Source organism: Podarcis vaucheri (genome assembly GCF_965113315.1).
Source record: "Podarcis vaucheri genome assembly, chromosome: 18".
In the NCBI taxonomy this organism is placed as follows: domain Eukaryota; kingdom Metazoa; phylum Chordata; class Lepidosauria; order Squamata; family Lacertidae; genus Podarcis; species Podarcis vaucheri.
Window position 1 is genome coordinate 3792152 of NC_138756.1, and position 16753 is coordinate 3808904.

The window sequence follows — 16753 nt, forward strand, 5'->3', positions numbered from 1 at the left end:
GCCCAACGTTGTACCTCTGGCTCTCAAGCTTGCAAAAGGCCACAGAACTGCAGATGTCAAGATGGTTGCTAAAATTATTGGACTTAGCTGAGATGGCAAGGCTGGCATGTTTAATCAGAGTAATAATTTTATTATTTGTACCCCGCCCATCTGCCTGGTTTGCCTCAGCCACTCTGGGCCGCTTCCAACATATATAAAAACATCATAACACACCTTTAAAAGCTTCGCTATGCCGTAAAATCACTGTCAAATGTTTACTAAAGATTGGGAACTCCTTATAGACTTCTTGTGTGGAAAGGAAAAGGAACTTACGGTGCCTGGGCTTGCGGACTGAAGAAAATATTGGTTTATAGAAAGTGGAATTGTTGGAGTGGATGGTTTGAATACTTTTCTATACATAGCAGACAGACAAAGAATCGGAAGTTCATTATCTTTTTATTTTCTCTTTCTTCTTCTTTCCCCCTTCCCTGTTCCTCTTTTGGTTTGTTCAGTGTTTTAAGTTGGATTTCTTTAAAAATGGGTATTTGTTACAAGCCTTTGTATGTTTTCTTTCAAACTTTAGTAAAATTGATTGGTGGGAAAATGTAGATGGACTCCCAAGTCTAACTTCCGTAGAATCATGGATTTGTAGAGTTGGAAGGGACCCCGAGGGTCATTTAGACCAACCCCCTGCAATGCAGAAATCTTTCACCCTGTGTGGGATTCGAACCAATGACCTTGAGAATAGGAAAGGTGGAAAGAAGAAACAGCTCCAGCAAAAGAGGATTGGCAATTTAAATTGATGGAATATGCAGGAATAGCAAAACTTACCAGAAGAATAAGAAATCAAGAAGAGAGACTTTTTTTACAACTGAGTGGAGAAAATATATTGACTATTTGAAGTTATAACTGTAAACAACTTAAAAAGTTAGCAGGGTTGACATAAACTGGCGCAGCTAGAGATAAATAAAAAAGAATAATAATGAGATATTAGTATTTGGATATAAATTTGATATGCAGTGGAGGAAATATATAAAATATGTAATGGCAGAAAGGAGGGGAGGGAAGCTGAAATAAATGTAGATTGTTTTCATAAGCATTTGCTTTTCTTTGTTAAAATGTACATAAAATGAGAGAATGAGAAAGACAATTTTAAAAAAAGAGAGAATAAGAATCTCATGCTCTACCGAGCCAGCTATCCATTGTTTCCAAGAGCGTTGAGATGACCCTGGGTAGAAACTAATTGCTGGAGTATATAGCATCTCCCTAATTTTCACCCCCTACTCAATTTTCACCCCTACTCATACCCCGTGCTTGAACCCACAGCCCTGAGATTAAGGGTTTTGAGCTCTACCGACTGAGCTATGAGTATTATGCCCCTTGCCTGAAACCCTAGAAATCCACAGCTACCTGTCAGGGTAAACAACAGATAGACCCACAATCTGACTCGGGATAGGGAAACGCTCCTGTTTAAACAAGCCCTGTTTGGGAAAAGTGAGGACTGGAACTTTATCTTCAGGGAGACATCACCTTGCCAACCAAGGTCCGTATAGTTAAAGCTATGGTTTCCCCAGTAGTGATGTATGGAAGTGAGAGCTGGACCATAAAGAAGGCTGATCACCGAAGAATTGATGCTTTTGAATTCTGGTGCTGGAGGAGACTCTTGAGGGTCCCATGGACTGCAAGAAGATCAAACCTCTCCATTCTGAAGGAAATCAGCCCTGAGTGCTCACTGGAAGGACAGATCCTGAAGCAGGGGCTCCAAGACTTTGGCCACCTCATGAGAAGAGAAGACTCCCTGAAAAAGACCCTGATGTTGGGAAAGATGGAGGGCACAAGGAGAAGGGGATGACAGAGGACGAGATGGTGGGACAGTGTTCTCGAAGCTGCTAATATGAGTTTGACCAAACTGCGGGAGGCAGTGGAAGACAGGAGGGCCTGGCGTGCTCTGGTCCAGGGGGTCACAAAGAGGCGGGCACGACTAAGCAACAACAACAACTCAACAACAGAGCTGCTACGATCTACGAACTGCCCTACGGATGAAGGGCAGCATACAAATTTAACAATCAATAATGATTCTCACGTATAGCTGTCAACTTTCCCCTTTTCTTGCGAGGAATCCTATTCGGAATAAGGGAATTTCCCTTTAAAAAAAGGGAAATGTTGACGTATGATATGATGGTGCATGCAGAACATCCCAACTTCCATCTCCTTAGGTAGGTCTGGCTGGGTGGGTTTGTCCATGTATCAAAAAATGGTCTGATTCAGCCTAAATCTATTCCTATTTTCCTATGTTTCACGGGGACTACAGAGAAACTTAGCCATCCCTGATGCATTCAGATACCAGTCTATCCCTTTAAATGGCGTATCACCAGAATACTTTAGCATTGCCGATGTATATATATATATTGTCAAAATAGATGGTCTTATATATGATCTTGGCAGCTCACATAGTAATTGCAATTCAGTGGAAGACAGCCCCAAATCTTACATTGACGGCTTGGGAATTTGCACTACTCTGAATTTTGCAACACCGTTCTCCAGCCAGGTAATGTGTTCAGAAAAGATGCTTTTGTCTACACAGAGAAATTCACACTAAAAGGCTGGTGAATTTTCACGGGGACTTTTTAAATAATAATAGTGAGTTCCAAAGTGATGTGAAAATGAGGAGAAGCAAGACTGGGGGGAAATGAGAAACTGAGAGAGAAACTGATATCAACGTTCTCTTTAAAAACAATCATTTTGGAGTGACCCCCCCTTAATCCTATCAGTTTAGGGGGCTGCAAAACGCACACTGATGTCTGAGAGCTTTTGGGAGAGAGCGATAAAATGCTTTTGATGGTTCTGAAGACGTCATGGAAGACGATTTCCATTTGCCTTTGCAGGGTATGTATGTGACATGGAAATAATAATAATTGATAATGATTTTATTGTTTATACCTTGCCCAAATGTGACCACCCAAACTCCTGCCGCTAAGGGTGGCTGGTGCAACATCTATCTTGCACAACCCACTCTTGTGTTTTGGGGAAGTGTTTAGACAGAAATTTATAAGAAGCAAGAGCCGCTCACTCGACCTTCGGCTCTCTGCAGAGAGCTCTTTCTGCCTGTGTGAGTCAGGGTGGGGCTACCCAGGAGGCCCAAGAATGGTTGCCCGCGATGCCATGGGGCAGCCTTGCACCCCCAGGTTGCCAATGACATCAAGAAGCAGCCTTGCCTCTCCGCAGAGCAGTCTTCCAACTTAAATATCTGTTGTTGCTTCCTTTTTTAAAAAAAATAATCAGGTGCTGTACTGACTGAACAAGAGAGGGCTTCGATAATCTTACACATGGTGCCGTGAAAAACAGACAGGAAAAAGAGACAGAGAACTCCTCAGATGTATTGGGGGACAAGTAATTATTAGAGGAAGAAAATCAAGACTTGGTACAGCGGTGATTGGATACCCCAACAGAGCTAAAATGGACCAACTTCTGAATCTAAGCTCCTAACCCTTTAACCTTACAGAGCAAGAAGGAAGATCTTGCAATAGTTAAGGCGTTTCTAATGCATGTGAACTTATCCTGGTAAGGCAAAACGTGTCCAAGGACAGGCGCATGCTAACAGAACCAGGCCTCGAAGGTCCACTGCAGAGTTGGAAGGGACCCTGAGGGTCATCTAGTCCAACCCGCTGCAGTGCAGGAATTTGCAGCTGTCCCATGCAGGGATCGAACCTGCAACCTTGGCGTTGTGAGCACCACACTCTGACCAACTGAACTCTGTCCAGGGCAGAGCCAAAGCAGATCGACAGCTGCGTAAAATTCAGCTTGGGGAGGTGGGGGAGAGGCAGGCAGACCGCAGGCAGCAGGGCCAGCCCCCCACAACTGCCTTTAAAAGGGGGTGTGACCTGGCAGACGTTCCTGAACCAAAGGAGGCCTGGGGAGTGGCCCAATGGCAAGAGGCGCAGCCGTCCAGCCCCCTCCAATTCTAACTCCCCCAGCAATTTTTCCTCCTTGGCACTGCATCCTGACCTCTCTCTCTCCCCACACTACTTCACAAGCCCCCAAAGCAGCTTCACACATTCATATCAGCAATTTGGTGCAGAGACAGAGGTGGCCTGGAGATCTGAGGTGCCTGTGTTTAATGAACATATGGGTTTTGGATAGGCAAGGAGATGGGGGTGGGGGGGCTGGGCTTTGGGGCAGAGGTGACAATATTTCCCCAGGTATTTGCCCAAGCCTTCCAGGGAACCACGTGCCTGAGTGGCAGGACACCTGATCTGCATGCAGAAGGCCACAGGTTTGCTCTCCAGTGGCACCTCTCCTGCCAGGAAAGAGCTTTCCCCCGTGAAACCCTGGAGAGCTGCTGCCGGTCAGTGCCAGCCACATGGAGCTAGGCCAATGCATCTGACTTGGGCCAAGCCTGCATCTGACATTCCTTGGGACCTTCCAGTTCCATGGCCACTGAGCCATGGGCCCTTCCTCCAAAAGCAATATGGCAGGAAGACAGGAAGCTGCAAAAATCTTGGGTCTGTCTCAGTTATTGTCATCACTGGCTGGCCGGGTTTCAGATGCGGGTTTTCTCCAGCGCTGCCACTGGGGACTGAACCCGAGGCCTTCTTCAAGCAAATCAGGGGCTCTACCCACTGAGCCACAGCCCCATTTCCTCCTTAAACGTACCGTTATATTCAGATCGATGAGGACTAGCCCCTCTGATTCGCGATTTGGATACGCACACCACACCATATCTCCTGTGGCAGATTGCATGCACAAGTCCTGGGGATCTTCATGCAACAAGCCCTCCTTAAATCAGCCTTGTATTCAAATTCATGAGGACTAGCGCCTCCCCCCGTGCTTGGGAAATGAACTGCAGCTCAGTGGCAGAGCACACGCGATGCACACAGAAGGCTCATAGAATCACAGAATGGTGGAGTTGGAAGGGAACCCCAAGGGTCCTCTAGTCCAGCCCCCTGCAGTGCAGGAATCTCGACTGAAGCCTCAGTGACAGATGGCCAGCCAACCTCAGCTTAGAAACCTCCAAGGAAGGAGAGCACGAGGCATCCTGAGGGAAGGAGACCTTTGCGCCCCGGGGTTCAAGGAGATGAGTAACTATATAGCCCCAGATGTCAAGGAGACAAGAAGATATCTGAAGTCAGTTCTGTATAAGAAAGCTTCTTAAGGTTTAATGTTTATTATTATTAGTAGTAGAAGTAGCAGCAGTATTCAGCCCTGGAGATCTCCAAAAAGGGCGAGGTGTCCATCCCCTCTTTAAACCGCCTTATCTTGGGACCCCATGAGGACTACAACCTTAGGAAACGGACCCTCGAGCCGCGCCACTTTTGCGCGCAGGAGACCTAGTCCTGGACATCTTCAAGCAAAGACGCACACACACCACCACCTGAAACGCGCCGCCTGAGCCGGAGGAAGCCGCGGCAGACCTCCCCGGTTTGCTAAGCCGGAACTATTGGACTTTTCGGAGACGTCCAGGCGGCCACACCGAGGCTTCCCCATCCCTGCAGGGAGGGCGCAACTGCCACCGGGGGGGGGGGAGAGATAGAGGCGCGCACTTACCCGGAGGAGGAGAAGGAAAGGCTAGCTGCTCCATCTCTCTTCGTCCTTTTTGGAAGGAGAGACTAAGGCGCACCTGCCTCAGCGCCTGGTTCCTGGATAACTGCACCTCTCTCCTCCTCCCTCTGGGTCCAAAAAGAGCCCTTCTATAAATAAACAGACTATATAGCTCCTGGGAGGGTGGATTGGGGTGGGGGGTGTCCGCCTGACACCGCCCTGGCTGGCGCTCCCTTTGCGCTCCCTTCGCCAGCGAAGGACAAAAGCTGCCAGCCCGCCTCTCTCTCTTAATTGGAGCAGCGCAGCTCCCTGGCAGAAGGGGGATCCCTAGATGATGGAAGAGGAAGGGAATCCGCTCCTGGAAGACGGGGAGAGGCGCGGGGCGGGGGGAGAGAACCGGGCGGAGCTGCTGGTGCTTCTGCCCCCCCCCCCAACACTCTCCAGTCACCTTCCCAAACAGAGGCACCCAAAGCTAGGTGGTTATGCGCCTTCGCTCGCCAACCCAAAAAACCCCCAAAGCGATAGCAACTCTTTGCAATATGTTTGGGGTTTCTTTGTTTGCTGTCTGCCCCCAATAAAATATTTGAGGGGGGGGGCAGACCCAGTGCCGCCCTGTGCAACGCCCCCCCCCCCGTCGGATGTCAAAGAGATGAGTAACTATACAACCTTTAGAAGACATCTGAAAGCAGCCCTGTCTAGGGAATCCTTTTTAATGTGTAATGTTATTATGTTTTGTGTTGGACGCCGCCCAGAGTGGCTGGGGCAACAGATGGGGGGAGGGTTACAAATAATAAAATTACTACTACTATCAAATAGGCAGAGTATTGGTTTATTAAAATTGTTGGTTGGTTAAAAATCAAAAATGTATTAGGAGTTGATTTGCGAGCCCCCACCCCGCCCCGAGATTTCTGTTTCCCTCCCCCTGCTCAACCCTGTCTTCTATATCTTAAACCTAAACAAAGCTGCTGTAATCTTTACTCCCTTTATGTTGCTCATAGTTCGAATCCTGCTTGCGGGTTCATGGTATAACAACACTTCTTTGAATTATCCGGAAAGGGTTTCCAGTCTCCCACAAAGCCTTGGTTCTCTTACGTTAGCTGTTAACAGTGCCAGTTCTGCAAAACCCACCACCTTTCTTATCCATTCTTCTTTAGCGGGCGTTTCTGCTTCTTTCCATATTTTTGTGCGTAGAGAATCCTAGCTGCAGATGTAATATACATAAACAACCATCTTTTGGGGGACTTCATTTTTGGAAGAACATTCTCTTCCTATCAGTGTTGCATGAAACCCTGTGGAGGCCCTTGGGCAGGCGAAGTCTAGGGAGGGGGGCATCGCAAATTATCTCCAAATGCGTTTTTTATTCTACCAACCAAAAATTCTAATAAGTACATATTATTGTTTTGATGCGTTTTCGCAGGGCCCCGAAAAGGCACGGGGCCAATAGGCCGGCGCCTACTCTGCCTATCTGATAACCTCGCCTTGTTTCTTATATTCTTCATTTTCTCCCTGTGGCCTGGCACGGTGGGTTGGTTCGAGCAGACGGCTGTGCCAGGACCAGCTCACACGGCCGATCACGTTACAGCCACTTCCAAGCGCCGTGTGACAAAGGACGGTTTCTCAAATTTAAGCCCTGGTAAATGGCTTTTGGGGGGACGCCCTTTGATGCCCCCCTCTCCCTGCCCTTGCAAGCCACTGACCGCTTTGGAGAGAAAAACAGGAGGCCCCCTCGCCACGGCGCGCCGTGCCAACGTGGCACCAGTCCTTTTCCGATGCCCCGCAGTGCCAAGGTCTCCAAAGGTCGGAAAACATATCACAGGGCGTTTGATGGCAAGGCGACGAGACGTGTTTGTGTATGTGTGTGCGTGTCTGTTGAAAGGAGGAACATCCGTTCTGCTCGGCGGGGATAAAATGTTCCAGATTCAAAAAAAGGGCAACCCTGTCAACAGACGGAAGTCCCTGGGAATAAAAGAATGACATCGCCACCCTCTAGCTTCTGGCAACTGCGGGGTGGGTGGGTGAGGGAGAGAGGAGGCAAATCTTAGGTGCTTGCAATATAACCAGGGTTTTTTTTGGGGGGGTGGGGGGTGGAGGACAGGCAGTTGAGGAACGGTGCAAGGGGATCTGCACAAATTCATGCCCATGCCCAAAAATCATAAATATAAGAATATCCTTCCTTCCTTCTTTTTTGGTTGGGGAAACGGCATCACAAGATCCGGAGAAGCGTGAATTTCAAAGGACAGGTGCATGAATCATCGTCTTGCTTATTGGGGCAGAAACACGCCGAAACGCGAATGGCGCCGAAACAGGGGCGCCAACTTAAATAAAATATAGAGGACGGCAGGTAAGCCCCATCCTGCACAATCGAGCACATGTACATCATTGGAATGGTAATGCCCATCCACTTTGGGGGCGCCTGGCCCCCTCAGATATTTCATTAGGGGGAACTGAAAGGACCTCGGCCCCTGGTGAGTGCCTGGCTCCACAACCCTATGGTGGGAATAAGTGTCACTAGAGATAGGGAGGGCAAGGAAAGAAACCTAGAAAAAATTAGGGGGAAGAGGAGCAAAGATGCAAAACCACCCCTAAGGTATCTATCTTGCGCTTTGCACGCTTCTCGTTCGCTGGAAAGGTTGGATTCCGCAGAAGAGGCTGTCTGGAGAGGTGTTGGCAGGTCTGCCTGCGTGAGGCATAGATCAACGAGCGCTCCACCCCCCCCCCCTTTCTCCAAACCAAACCTTGCCTCTTTCCTTTCCTTCTGCGATTCGTCTTGGGTGTTGAGAACAAAGCCAACCTTCGGCACTGCGGTTCTGTCCCTTCACACGCGCGCGCGCACCCCCCCCCCCAATAATTGCCTCGCTTAGCACAGAAGCCATTGGGAAACCCCTGAAGTGGAACGGAAACAGCTGCCGGGGGTTTGGGGGGGGGGACGAATAGGAGGAGGAGAGAGAAAGGCAGATTTTTCAAGGCCAGCTTTCCCCCGAGCTGGTGACCTCCGGATACAGTATCTGGGGCTATAACGCCCACAGCTCTTGCGGGTGGGGGGTGGGGGCGCTCCAACCAACCAAGAACCAATTCGTGGAGGAAAGGACTATAGACGGCTACTAGCCATCCTAACTGTGGAATTCTGCTTCATTTTGCTTTGACACATGAGATCATAGCATTGTGGAGTCGGGAGGGAACACAAGGATCATCAAGTCCAACCCCCTTGCAATGCGGGAAATCTTTTGCCCTACGAGAGACTCGAACCCGTGACCCTGAGATTAAGAGTCTCATGTTCCAGCCAACTGAGCTATCCCAGCTGTTGCTTTGAACCCAACTTGCTGGAAACCCCAGGGAAAGTGCTGGCCACCAACGTCAGTGGCTTTTGATGGTGTTGGTGGTGGTGTTGTTAAAATATTAAACTATATTTTCACATTTAAGTTTCCCCCATTTCCATTTTTGACCACCACTACTATGCCTAGGACTTGCCAATCAGAAGGTCGGCGGTTCGAATCCCGGCGACAGGGTGAGCTCCCATTGCTCAGTCCCAGCTCCTGCCAACCTAACAGTTTGAAAGCACGTCAAAGTGCAAGCAGATAAATAGGTACCGCTCCAGCGGTCTTGCTCTGCTTTCCTTTGGACCACATCAGTGAGCCCAAGAGGCAGGTCTCGTCGTCTGGGCAGCCCAGGACCTCCGTGCACGCAGCCCAGGCTTGCTCCCCGGAGAGGTCACTTTGGTGCTGCTAACACAGCAGTTTGCCTTCACCTCCAGAACTGTAGGGACGCGGGTGGCGCTGTGGGTTAAACCACAGAGCCTAGGACTTGCCGATCAGAAGGTCGGCGGTTCGAATCCCCGCGACGGAATGAGCTCCCGTTGCAAGTAGATAAATAGGTACCACTCCAGCGGGAAGGTGAACGGCGTTTCCGTGCGCTGCTCTGGTTCGCCAGAAGCGGCTTAGTCATGCTGGCCACATGACCCGGAAGCTGTACGCCGGCTCCCTCGGCCAGTAAAGCGCCACAACGTCAGAGTCGGCCACGACTGGACCTAATGGTCAGGGGTCCCTTTACCTTTACTATGCATTTTCAAAACATCCCCTACATATTAGAAATTAAAAGGGTGGGGGTTCTGGTCTTTAAAAACTGAACAGGCATTTTAAGACAACACATTCTGGGCAAAATACTCTGGACGACTGAAACTTTAAAAGGAACTATTTAAAATTCGATTGGACAAAGTCCAATTACCCCAAAGAGGGATGTGGACATAGGTGTAGCCAGGAATTATGTGGGGGGGCACCTGTCATCAGATTGGGAATGAAATGTCTAACAACAGTTGTTTTCCATTGTTTTATTTTGATCCCAAGCGCTCAGAAAAATCTGTCCAGATATTCAGTCATTTGAAAACTAGGAAGTTAAATGGAAAATTAACATCAGGAAGTACCTTTCATGTGGTTAACGATTTGCAAAATCACAAAGAACACTCCTTTTTTTAAATCTTACTCTTTTTTTAAAATGTAAACTAAAGTAAGTTTTTCTTGGATTTGCTGAAGACCTTTGTCAGCAGTTCCTTCTCAAATCCTCCTCCCCCTTTGCAGCTTTCCTGTGCAAACACAGTAAGCAGAGGTCATTGAGGCCATCGGTCATGGATGTTTTAGCTGAGATTGCTTCATTGCAGGGGGTTGGACTAGATGACCCTTGGGTTCCCTTCCAACTCTGCGGATCTTTGATTCTATGAGATGCCCCCCTGCCATCGTCGACCTTAGCCAGGTCTTTATGCAAGGTATTGAATGACTGCTCTACGGGTCAAGTTAGACCCACGGCTGCAGCATCTTAAATTCTGTTCTGCACAGAACGGCCCGCACATGTCAACGAAGGATGAAATTATATGCTACATGCAGAAGCGTAAAAAAAAAGCAGGCATTCATTTTTTTCCCTAGGGAAATGCTAGCCAGAGAGGAAGACTGTGTATCTCAACGAGCATTCCAGTTTCAAATATTCAGATTATATCTACTTTTAGTTCTTTGATTCCCCTCCCCCTACGGCCCTAGGGATCCATCACCCTTGAGCTCTAGGGGGTGCGGTCCTCTGCCTGCCACGACTTTTCTCCACCCCCCAAAAAAGCCACCCTGTTCTAACAAACCCAGAACCCCTTTTCCTGATAATTTTACCCATCTGCTTAGCCTCCTGCCAAACATTTTTTCAGGGGTGTCCCCGGGAACGCTGGCGTTAACACTCCCCCCCCCCCAAGGCGGGAGAAAAAGAGAGGTGTAGAAAGATGGCCTCTCTCCTGCTCTCTTGTGCCTTCCTTCCTTCCTTCTTTTCCTTCGCCTGCCCACCCCTTCCTCAGTTTGGCTCTCCCTCTCGCCTGCGTCTCAGGAACGCCTGAGCTCAGCCCAGCCAGCAAACGCCCCCGCAGCAAACGGTTCGGGGGAAGCCCGGCTAAGCAGAGGATTCCTCGTAGGCAGAGGGCCTCGTGACTCGAATCCCTAACACGGATTCCCCCCCCCTTCTCCCTCCCTCTCCCTTTGCTCTTTTCTCCCTCCCCTCTGTCTCTATCTCTCTCTCTCTCTCTCTCTCTCTCTCTCTCTCTCTTCCCACCCCTCTCCTCCCGCCCCACGCTTCATCTCCTGCGCCCCTCCTCGCTCCAGGGGCTCTGCAGAGAGATGCCCCGTCGCCATGGCAACGAGGCAGGCCTGGACCACGTCCCCCCGCCCTCCCCTCCTTGGATGGTTGCAAAAATAATACATATATATATCTAAAAAGGAGCAGCATCAGCAACAAACAGCCCAGTTGCAGCGAATCTATAATTCATTGACGAAGCCTCCGGGCTATTCCTCCCCTCGCTTTGGCGCAGAGGGAGGAGGGAATCCCCTGCTCCAAAAATAACCTGCATTAGCTCGGGGGAGGGAGGGAAACCCCTCCCTCTGCACACATATGCATTTATATATAGCCGCAGATGCACAGATAAAAAGGAGAGGGCACGGTTTTTGCATGCGAAGCCGTGCGCCTGGTAGCGCGCCGTGCGCCCACCCAGAGAAAGGCGCATCCAGGCTGGTGGTGGGGGGGGGGTGTCAAGAGGGTTTCCCCGCCCCCGCCAGCGCCTGGCCGCCCCCGCACAGCTCCCCGCACGGTTGACTGCATCAGGGGGGAGGGAGGGAGCGCCGCAGGGCGTCTGGAGGAAGGCGCAGGTGGAGAGGAGCTGCGCTATGAATAGCCTGGCGCACGTGCGGGGACTCCGTAATGGGGTCTCCCCCTAGCCAAAGGGCACGGAGGCGGCTCGGGAGGCAGGATCCAGCCGCGGAAGAGCCGCTGCGCTGGAGAAATAAAATGCAGGGGGAAGAAGGAGGCAGCCCAGGAAGATCTACTACTAAACAGATGAAGCGACTGGAGTCCACGCTGCTTTAAAAAACGGGTCTAGTAGACGCAGTCTGAGTGTCAGGGCAGGGACAGGGGGCGGGAGGCAAGGGGAGCTGCCCCCCCATCAAGTAAACAAGTAAAAATGCAAAAAGTGGAAACAATCAGAATATTTGAAATTGAAATGCTCGCTGAGATACCTCCCTGGTGAGTATTTCCCTAGAAAGTCAGTGCCTGCTTTTTTTGCCCTGATGCATGTAGCAAATTATTTCATCCCTTGTCGAAATGTGTGAGCCATTCTCTGCAGAACATCAGAATTTAGGATGCTACAGCAGAGAGTCTAACTAGCCATCTCTCTTGCTCTGTCAGGCACCACTTAATAAATAATAATAATTTTATTCTTTGTACCCACCCATCTGACTGGGTCTCCCCAGCCCCTCTGGGCAGCTTCCAACAGATATAAAAACATAATAAAACACCAATCTTTTTGAAGCCAGGTGAGGTGAGCAAAATGAATATAGTAGGGGCAGGCATGCGTACAAATGCAGATGTTCGTGGGGGGGGGTTGCTCTGCAAAGAAAAGTGAAATTGAAATACCCCAAAACAATGTGTACGTTAAGGAGAAATTTGCGCTAAGAGGCTGGCGAATTTCCTTGGCAACTTACGGAAATAAAAACCGGAGGCGGATGTGAAGAGTAGAACTCATGATGCAAAAAATAAGAAAAATAGATGGATCCGCCCCTCCCTGGTAGCCAAGCCCAACCCAAACAAAAGATACCCACCCATCCTTTTGTCCTTCTCAGCTCTCTTACACGGATCCCAAATATAAATTCCTCTGCGGTCTTCCAACGCCAGATTTTGACTATGACGCCTCACATGGCGGCAAACGGTTTGCCGCGGGGCAGCGTGATATTCAAGGAAGGAAGGAGTGTGTGCGTGTGTTTATTTTGGGTGAGTCAGGATAGCATTACTCATAATCTGGATTTTTAGCACTCTGAAGGGTTTCAGATGCAAGAATCTGACATCCGATGATTATTATCAAGTCGGCTCTAATTAACCGGTCCATAATTTAGCAACAGGGAAAATACAGATGGAAGCTGATGCTGATTTCAGCATGCATTTAAGCTTTAGGAGGTTAGGAGAGCCCGGTGGATGAGGCCCAAGGAGGTCCATCTCGCTGGGAATCCTGTGGGATATTTGCAATGCAGCCAAAACCAACAATCCATGTTTGATGCACAGCTCACAAAGTTTCCCTGCAAATTTGCTAGCGAGAACTTTGAGGGACATGCCTCATGTGACAGGGGTCGCCTTGATTCATCTCAACACCAAACCAGAAATGTGAGAACCGTCTCCATATGGGCCTGTGTTCAATTGCTCAGACACCACCCTAAGCCAGACTTAAGAGGGAATGGTCTCCGTGGGGAGGTTGTGGGCTCACCCTTGGAGGCTTTTAAGCAGAGGTTGGATGGACACGAGATCTACCCACCTTGGAAGAATGGCAGATGAAGGTGATAGACTACATGGGATTGGCAGAAATGACTGGCAGAATCCGAGACCAGGGGAAAGAGACGGCGGAAGAGGATTGGAAGAAATTTAAGAACTATCTTAAGAAACATTGTAAAATTAATGAGTGTTAACATGATGTGGCTTTAGAAAGTAAGTGGATTACAGCTGTAAAGATTAAGTCAAAAGAAAAGAAAGGTTAACAATTAGATAAAATTAAGGGTGAGGATTTGCTGAACTAAATATTTGAAATTGGAATGCAGAAAGGGGAGGTATGAGGAGGTCGGTGAAGTAAGATTTAAGAAAGTAAGGATTTGAAATTATACTTGTTTTTCTTGTTTGTGTTTGTTTGTATTGTCGTGTTTGACTATATAATTTGTGAAACTTTAATAAATATCTTTTTTTAAAAAAAAATTAAGCAGAGGTTGGATGGCCATCTGTCATGGATGCTTTAGCTGAGATTCCTGCGTTGCAGAGGGCTGGTTTAGAGCAGGGCTAGGCAACCTAAGGCCCGGGGGCCGGATGCGGCCCAATCGCCTTCTCAATTCGGACCACGTACGGTCCAGGAATCAGTGTGCTTTGACATGAGTAGAATGTGTGCTTTTATTTAAAATGCATCTCTGGGTTATTTGTGGGGCATAGGGATTCGTTCATTCTTTTTTCAAAATATAGTCCGGCCCCCCACATGGCCTGAGGGACGGTGGACTGGCCCATGGCTGAAAAAGGTTGCTCACCTCTAGACTAGAGGATCCTCGGGGGGGGGGGTGTCTCCCTTCCAACTCTACAATTCTGTGTCTTTGCAACCGAATTACTATTTTAAGGCTGCCTGAACAAAGCTGCTGTGATTTGTTATTCTGCAACAGAATATGCTGTTTTCGCCTTTTACAAGACTCTTTGTGTGGTTATTTTTTTAAAGGGGGGGGGAAGGGAAGGGGAGAAATACCAGGAAAATCTATAGTCTGCCTTAAAGCATCCCAGGTTACTTAAAGTAAAAGGCTAAAACCAGACTATCTAAGCTTCCCTTTTAAGCTGCAAAGGGATGCACTCTGCTGAACTCACAAACTCCCTCTCCCAATTCTATTTTTTAAGTTTCAATATTTTATTAAGTTCCAACAGTTTCATCTCTTATTTCTGCCGACTTCCTACCCAAGACGGGTGGCCTGTGGGATGAAGTTCCATAGTTTCAAAACAGCCAGTATGCAAAAATTGCAGGGGGTCAGACTAGATGAATCTCGGGGTCCCTTTCCAACTCTACAGTCTATGAAAAGCATTGCTGCCTCGGCGGCTAGTAGCCTGGGATAGCCCTCTCTACAAATTTGTCTAATCCTCTTTTAAAGCTATCTTGGGTTTTGCATAATTCCAGAAACATTTTGTTTTGCTGTTTTAATGGAGGCAGAGCTCTGTAATCTTTGCAGGACTCGGGTCTTCAGAAGGTCTGAAGGTCTGGATGGAGCTATGCACTGGCTTTCAAACCCCCCTTTCAAATTTATTTATTTTTAACCAGGAAATTAAAAGGAGAACTGAACCAGTGTCCTTCGGGCGACCTTGGAGGGGTTGGCGCTTCTGCGGCACGGCGGACCGTTATCGCTCGTGCATCAGCCTCTGCTCTGGTTATCTCGGTCCCCGCAGAGGTGGGGAGGGATGCTAAGGCATGCCATATCTGCGGAGAGGATGCAGGAACATCGGGGCAGGAAGGGAGAGATAACAGAAGACGCTCAGGCTGGATGATGGCCAGGAAAAGAAGATCGATGCCAGAGACAAATGGGGAAAACAATTGATGGTCACCTGCTGGGGGTTCTTTAGCTGTGATTCCAGCATTGCAGGGGGTTGGACTAGATGGCCATTGGGGGTCCCTTGCGACTCCTCAATTCCATGATTCTATGTGCTCAATACCGCCCCAGGCAGCCTATCCTGTTCAGTTCCCTTGGCTCCCTCCTCCTGGTGGAATTAGGACAACTGGGTTGTCTTCAGGGCTAGCCCTATTTTGTTGTTGTTGTTGGCATCTGTCAGTCTCGAGAGGCAACGGAGTGCACCTCTGGTAAAGGTAAAGGGACCCCTGACCATTAGGTCCAGTCGTGGCCGACTCTGGGGTTGTGGTGCTCATCTCGCTTTATTGGCTGAGGGAGCCGGTGTACAGCTTCCGGGTCATGTGGCCAGCATGACTAAGCCGCTTCTGGCGAACCAGAGCAGCACACGAAAACGCTGTTTACCTTCCCGCCGGAGTGGTACCTATTGATCTACTTGCACTTTGATGTGCTTTCGAACTGCTAGGTTGGCATTAGCAGGGACCGAGCAACGGGAGCTCATTCCGTCGCGGGGATACGAACCGCTGACCTTCTGATCGGCAAGTCCTAGGCTCTGTGGTTTAACCCACAGTGCCACCCGCATCCCTACACCTCTGGAGGTGAAGGCAAACTGCTGTGTTAGCAGCACCAAAGTGACCTCTCCGGGGAGCAAGCCTGGGCTGCATGCATGGAGGTCCTGGGCTGCCCAGACGACGAGACCTGCCTCTTGGGCTCACTGATGTGGTCCGACGGAAGGCAGAGCAAGACGTTTGGCACCAGCTTGGCTGCAGCTGTTGCCAGAAGGAGGTGTACAAGGCCCCATCCAACCGCTTTAGGGACTCCGCTCCGTTTTTGCAGAGGGTCTACTCCTGAGCCTTTTCTTTTCTCAAAGATATCCCGGCCGCAAGACAGTGGAGGTTTAGGGTCAGAGTTTTCCTTCTCCTAGACTGGCTCCCTTCCCAGGAGGGCGAGCCCCACCTGCCCCCTCTACAAGAAGGGCAGAAACTGCCTTCTTGACCGCTGGAACCCACTCTTGATCTTGTCCACTCAGTCGGTGGGAGCCTGTCTTTGCATGCAGGGAAAGCAGCGGTTTTGACCTAGCCCTCCGCCGCTTTCGGTGAAACCTAGGAATGGGTGAATATGGCTTTTTGAAGTGGTCTTGGCGCACCTGGGAGTTAGGGGGCTTCCTCCAGATAGGGAGACCCAGCTCCCCCTAATTATTAGGAGTGTGATACATTTGGCTTCTAAAGGGTTAACTGTCCCCTTTCCAAGGCTTGCTGTTTTCCTGCTTTCTGTAAATGCTGAAATTACCGCTCCAGACCCCACCTAATTAGGAGGCCTTGTTTCCCCCCCAGGAAAGGCTCAGCAGAGTTAATGATAATTAGAAAGAGGCGTCTGGGGGGAGTCTCTAGATGGGATCCTCTGGCTAAGCCTTTTGCTGCAGGGCTGAGAACCCCAGTTCATCCGTGGTGGGGGAGAGAGGCGTTGGTCAAGGTGGGCTTTTGTGTGCGCCACATCCATTTACAGGCTGGAGAGCCTTTCAAAAGAACACAGAGTCATTTTGGACTCATTGCTGTCCATGGAGGCGCAGGTCAATTCTGCGCCCAGGGCTGCTGTCT

The 16753-nt window shown here is 49.4% G+C and overlaps 1 protein-coding gene across 1 annotated transcript in view; it reads right to left on the reverse strand.

Annotated features, from left to right (window-relative positions):
* The window catches only part of KCNN1 (potassium calcium-activated channel subfamily N member 1), an 89478-nt gene extending 83624 nt beyond the window's left edge, over nucleotides 1–5854 (reverse strand). Inside the window, exon 1 of the mRNA XM_082206467.1 lies at nucleotides 5524–5854. The gene's annotated coding sequence lies outside the window, so the exon portion shown is untranslated. The remainder of the gene's footprint in view (nucleotides 1–5523) is intronic.
* Nucleotides 5855–16753: the final 10899 nt, after the last annotated feature.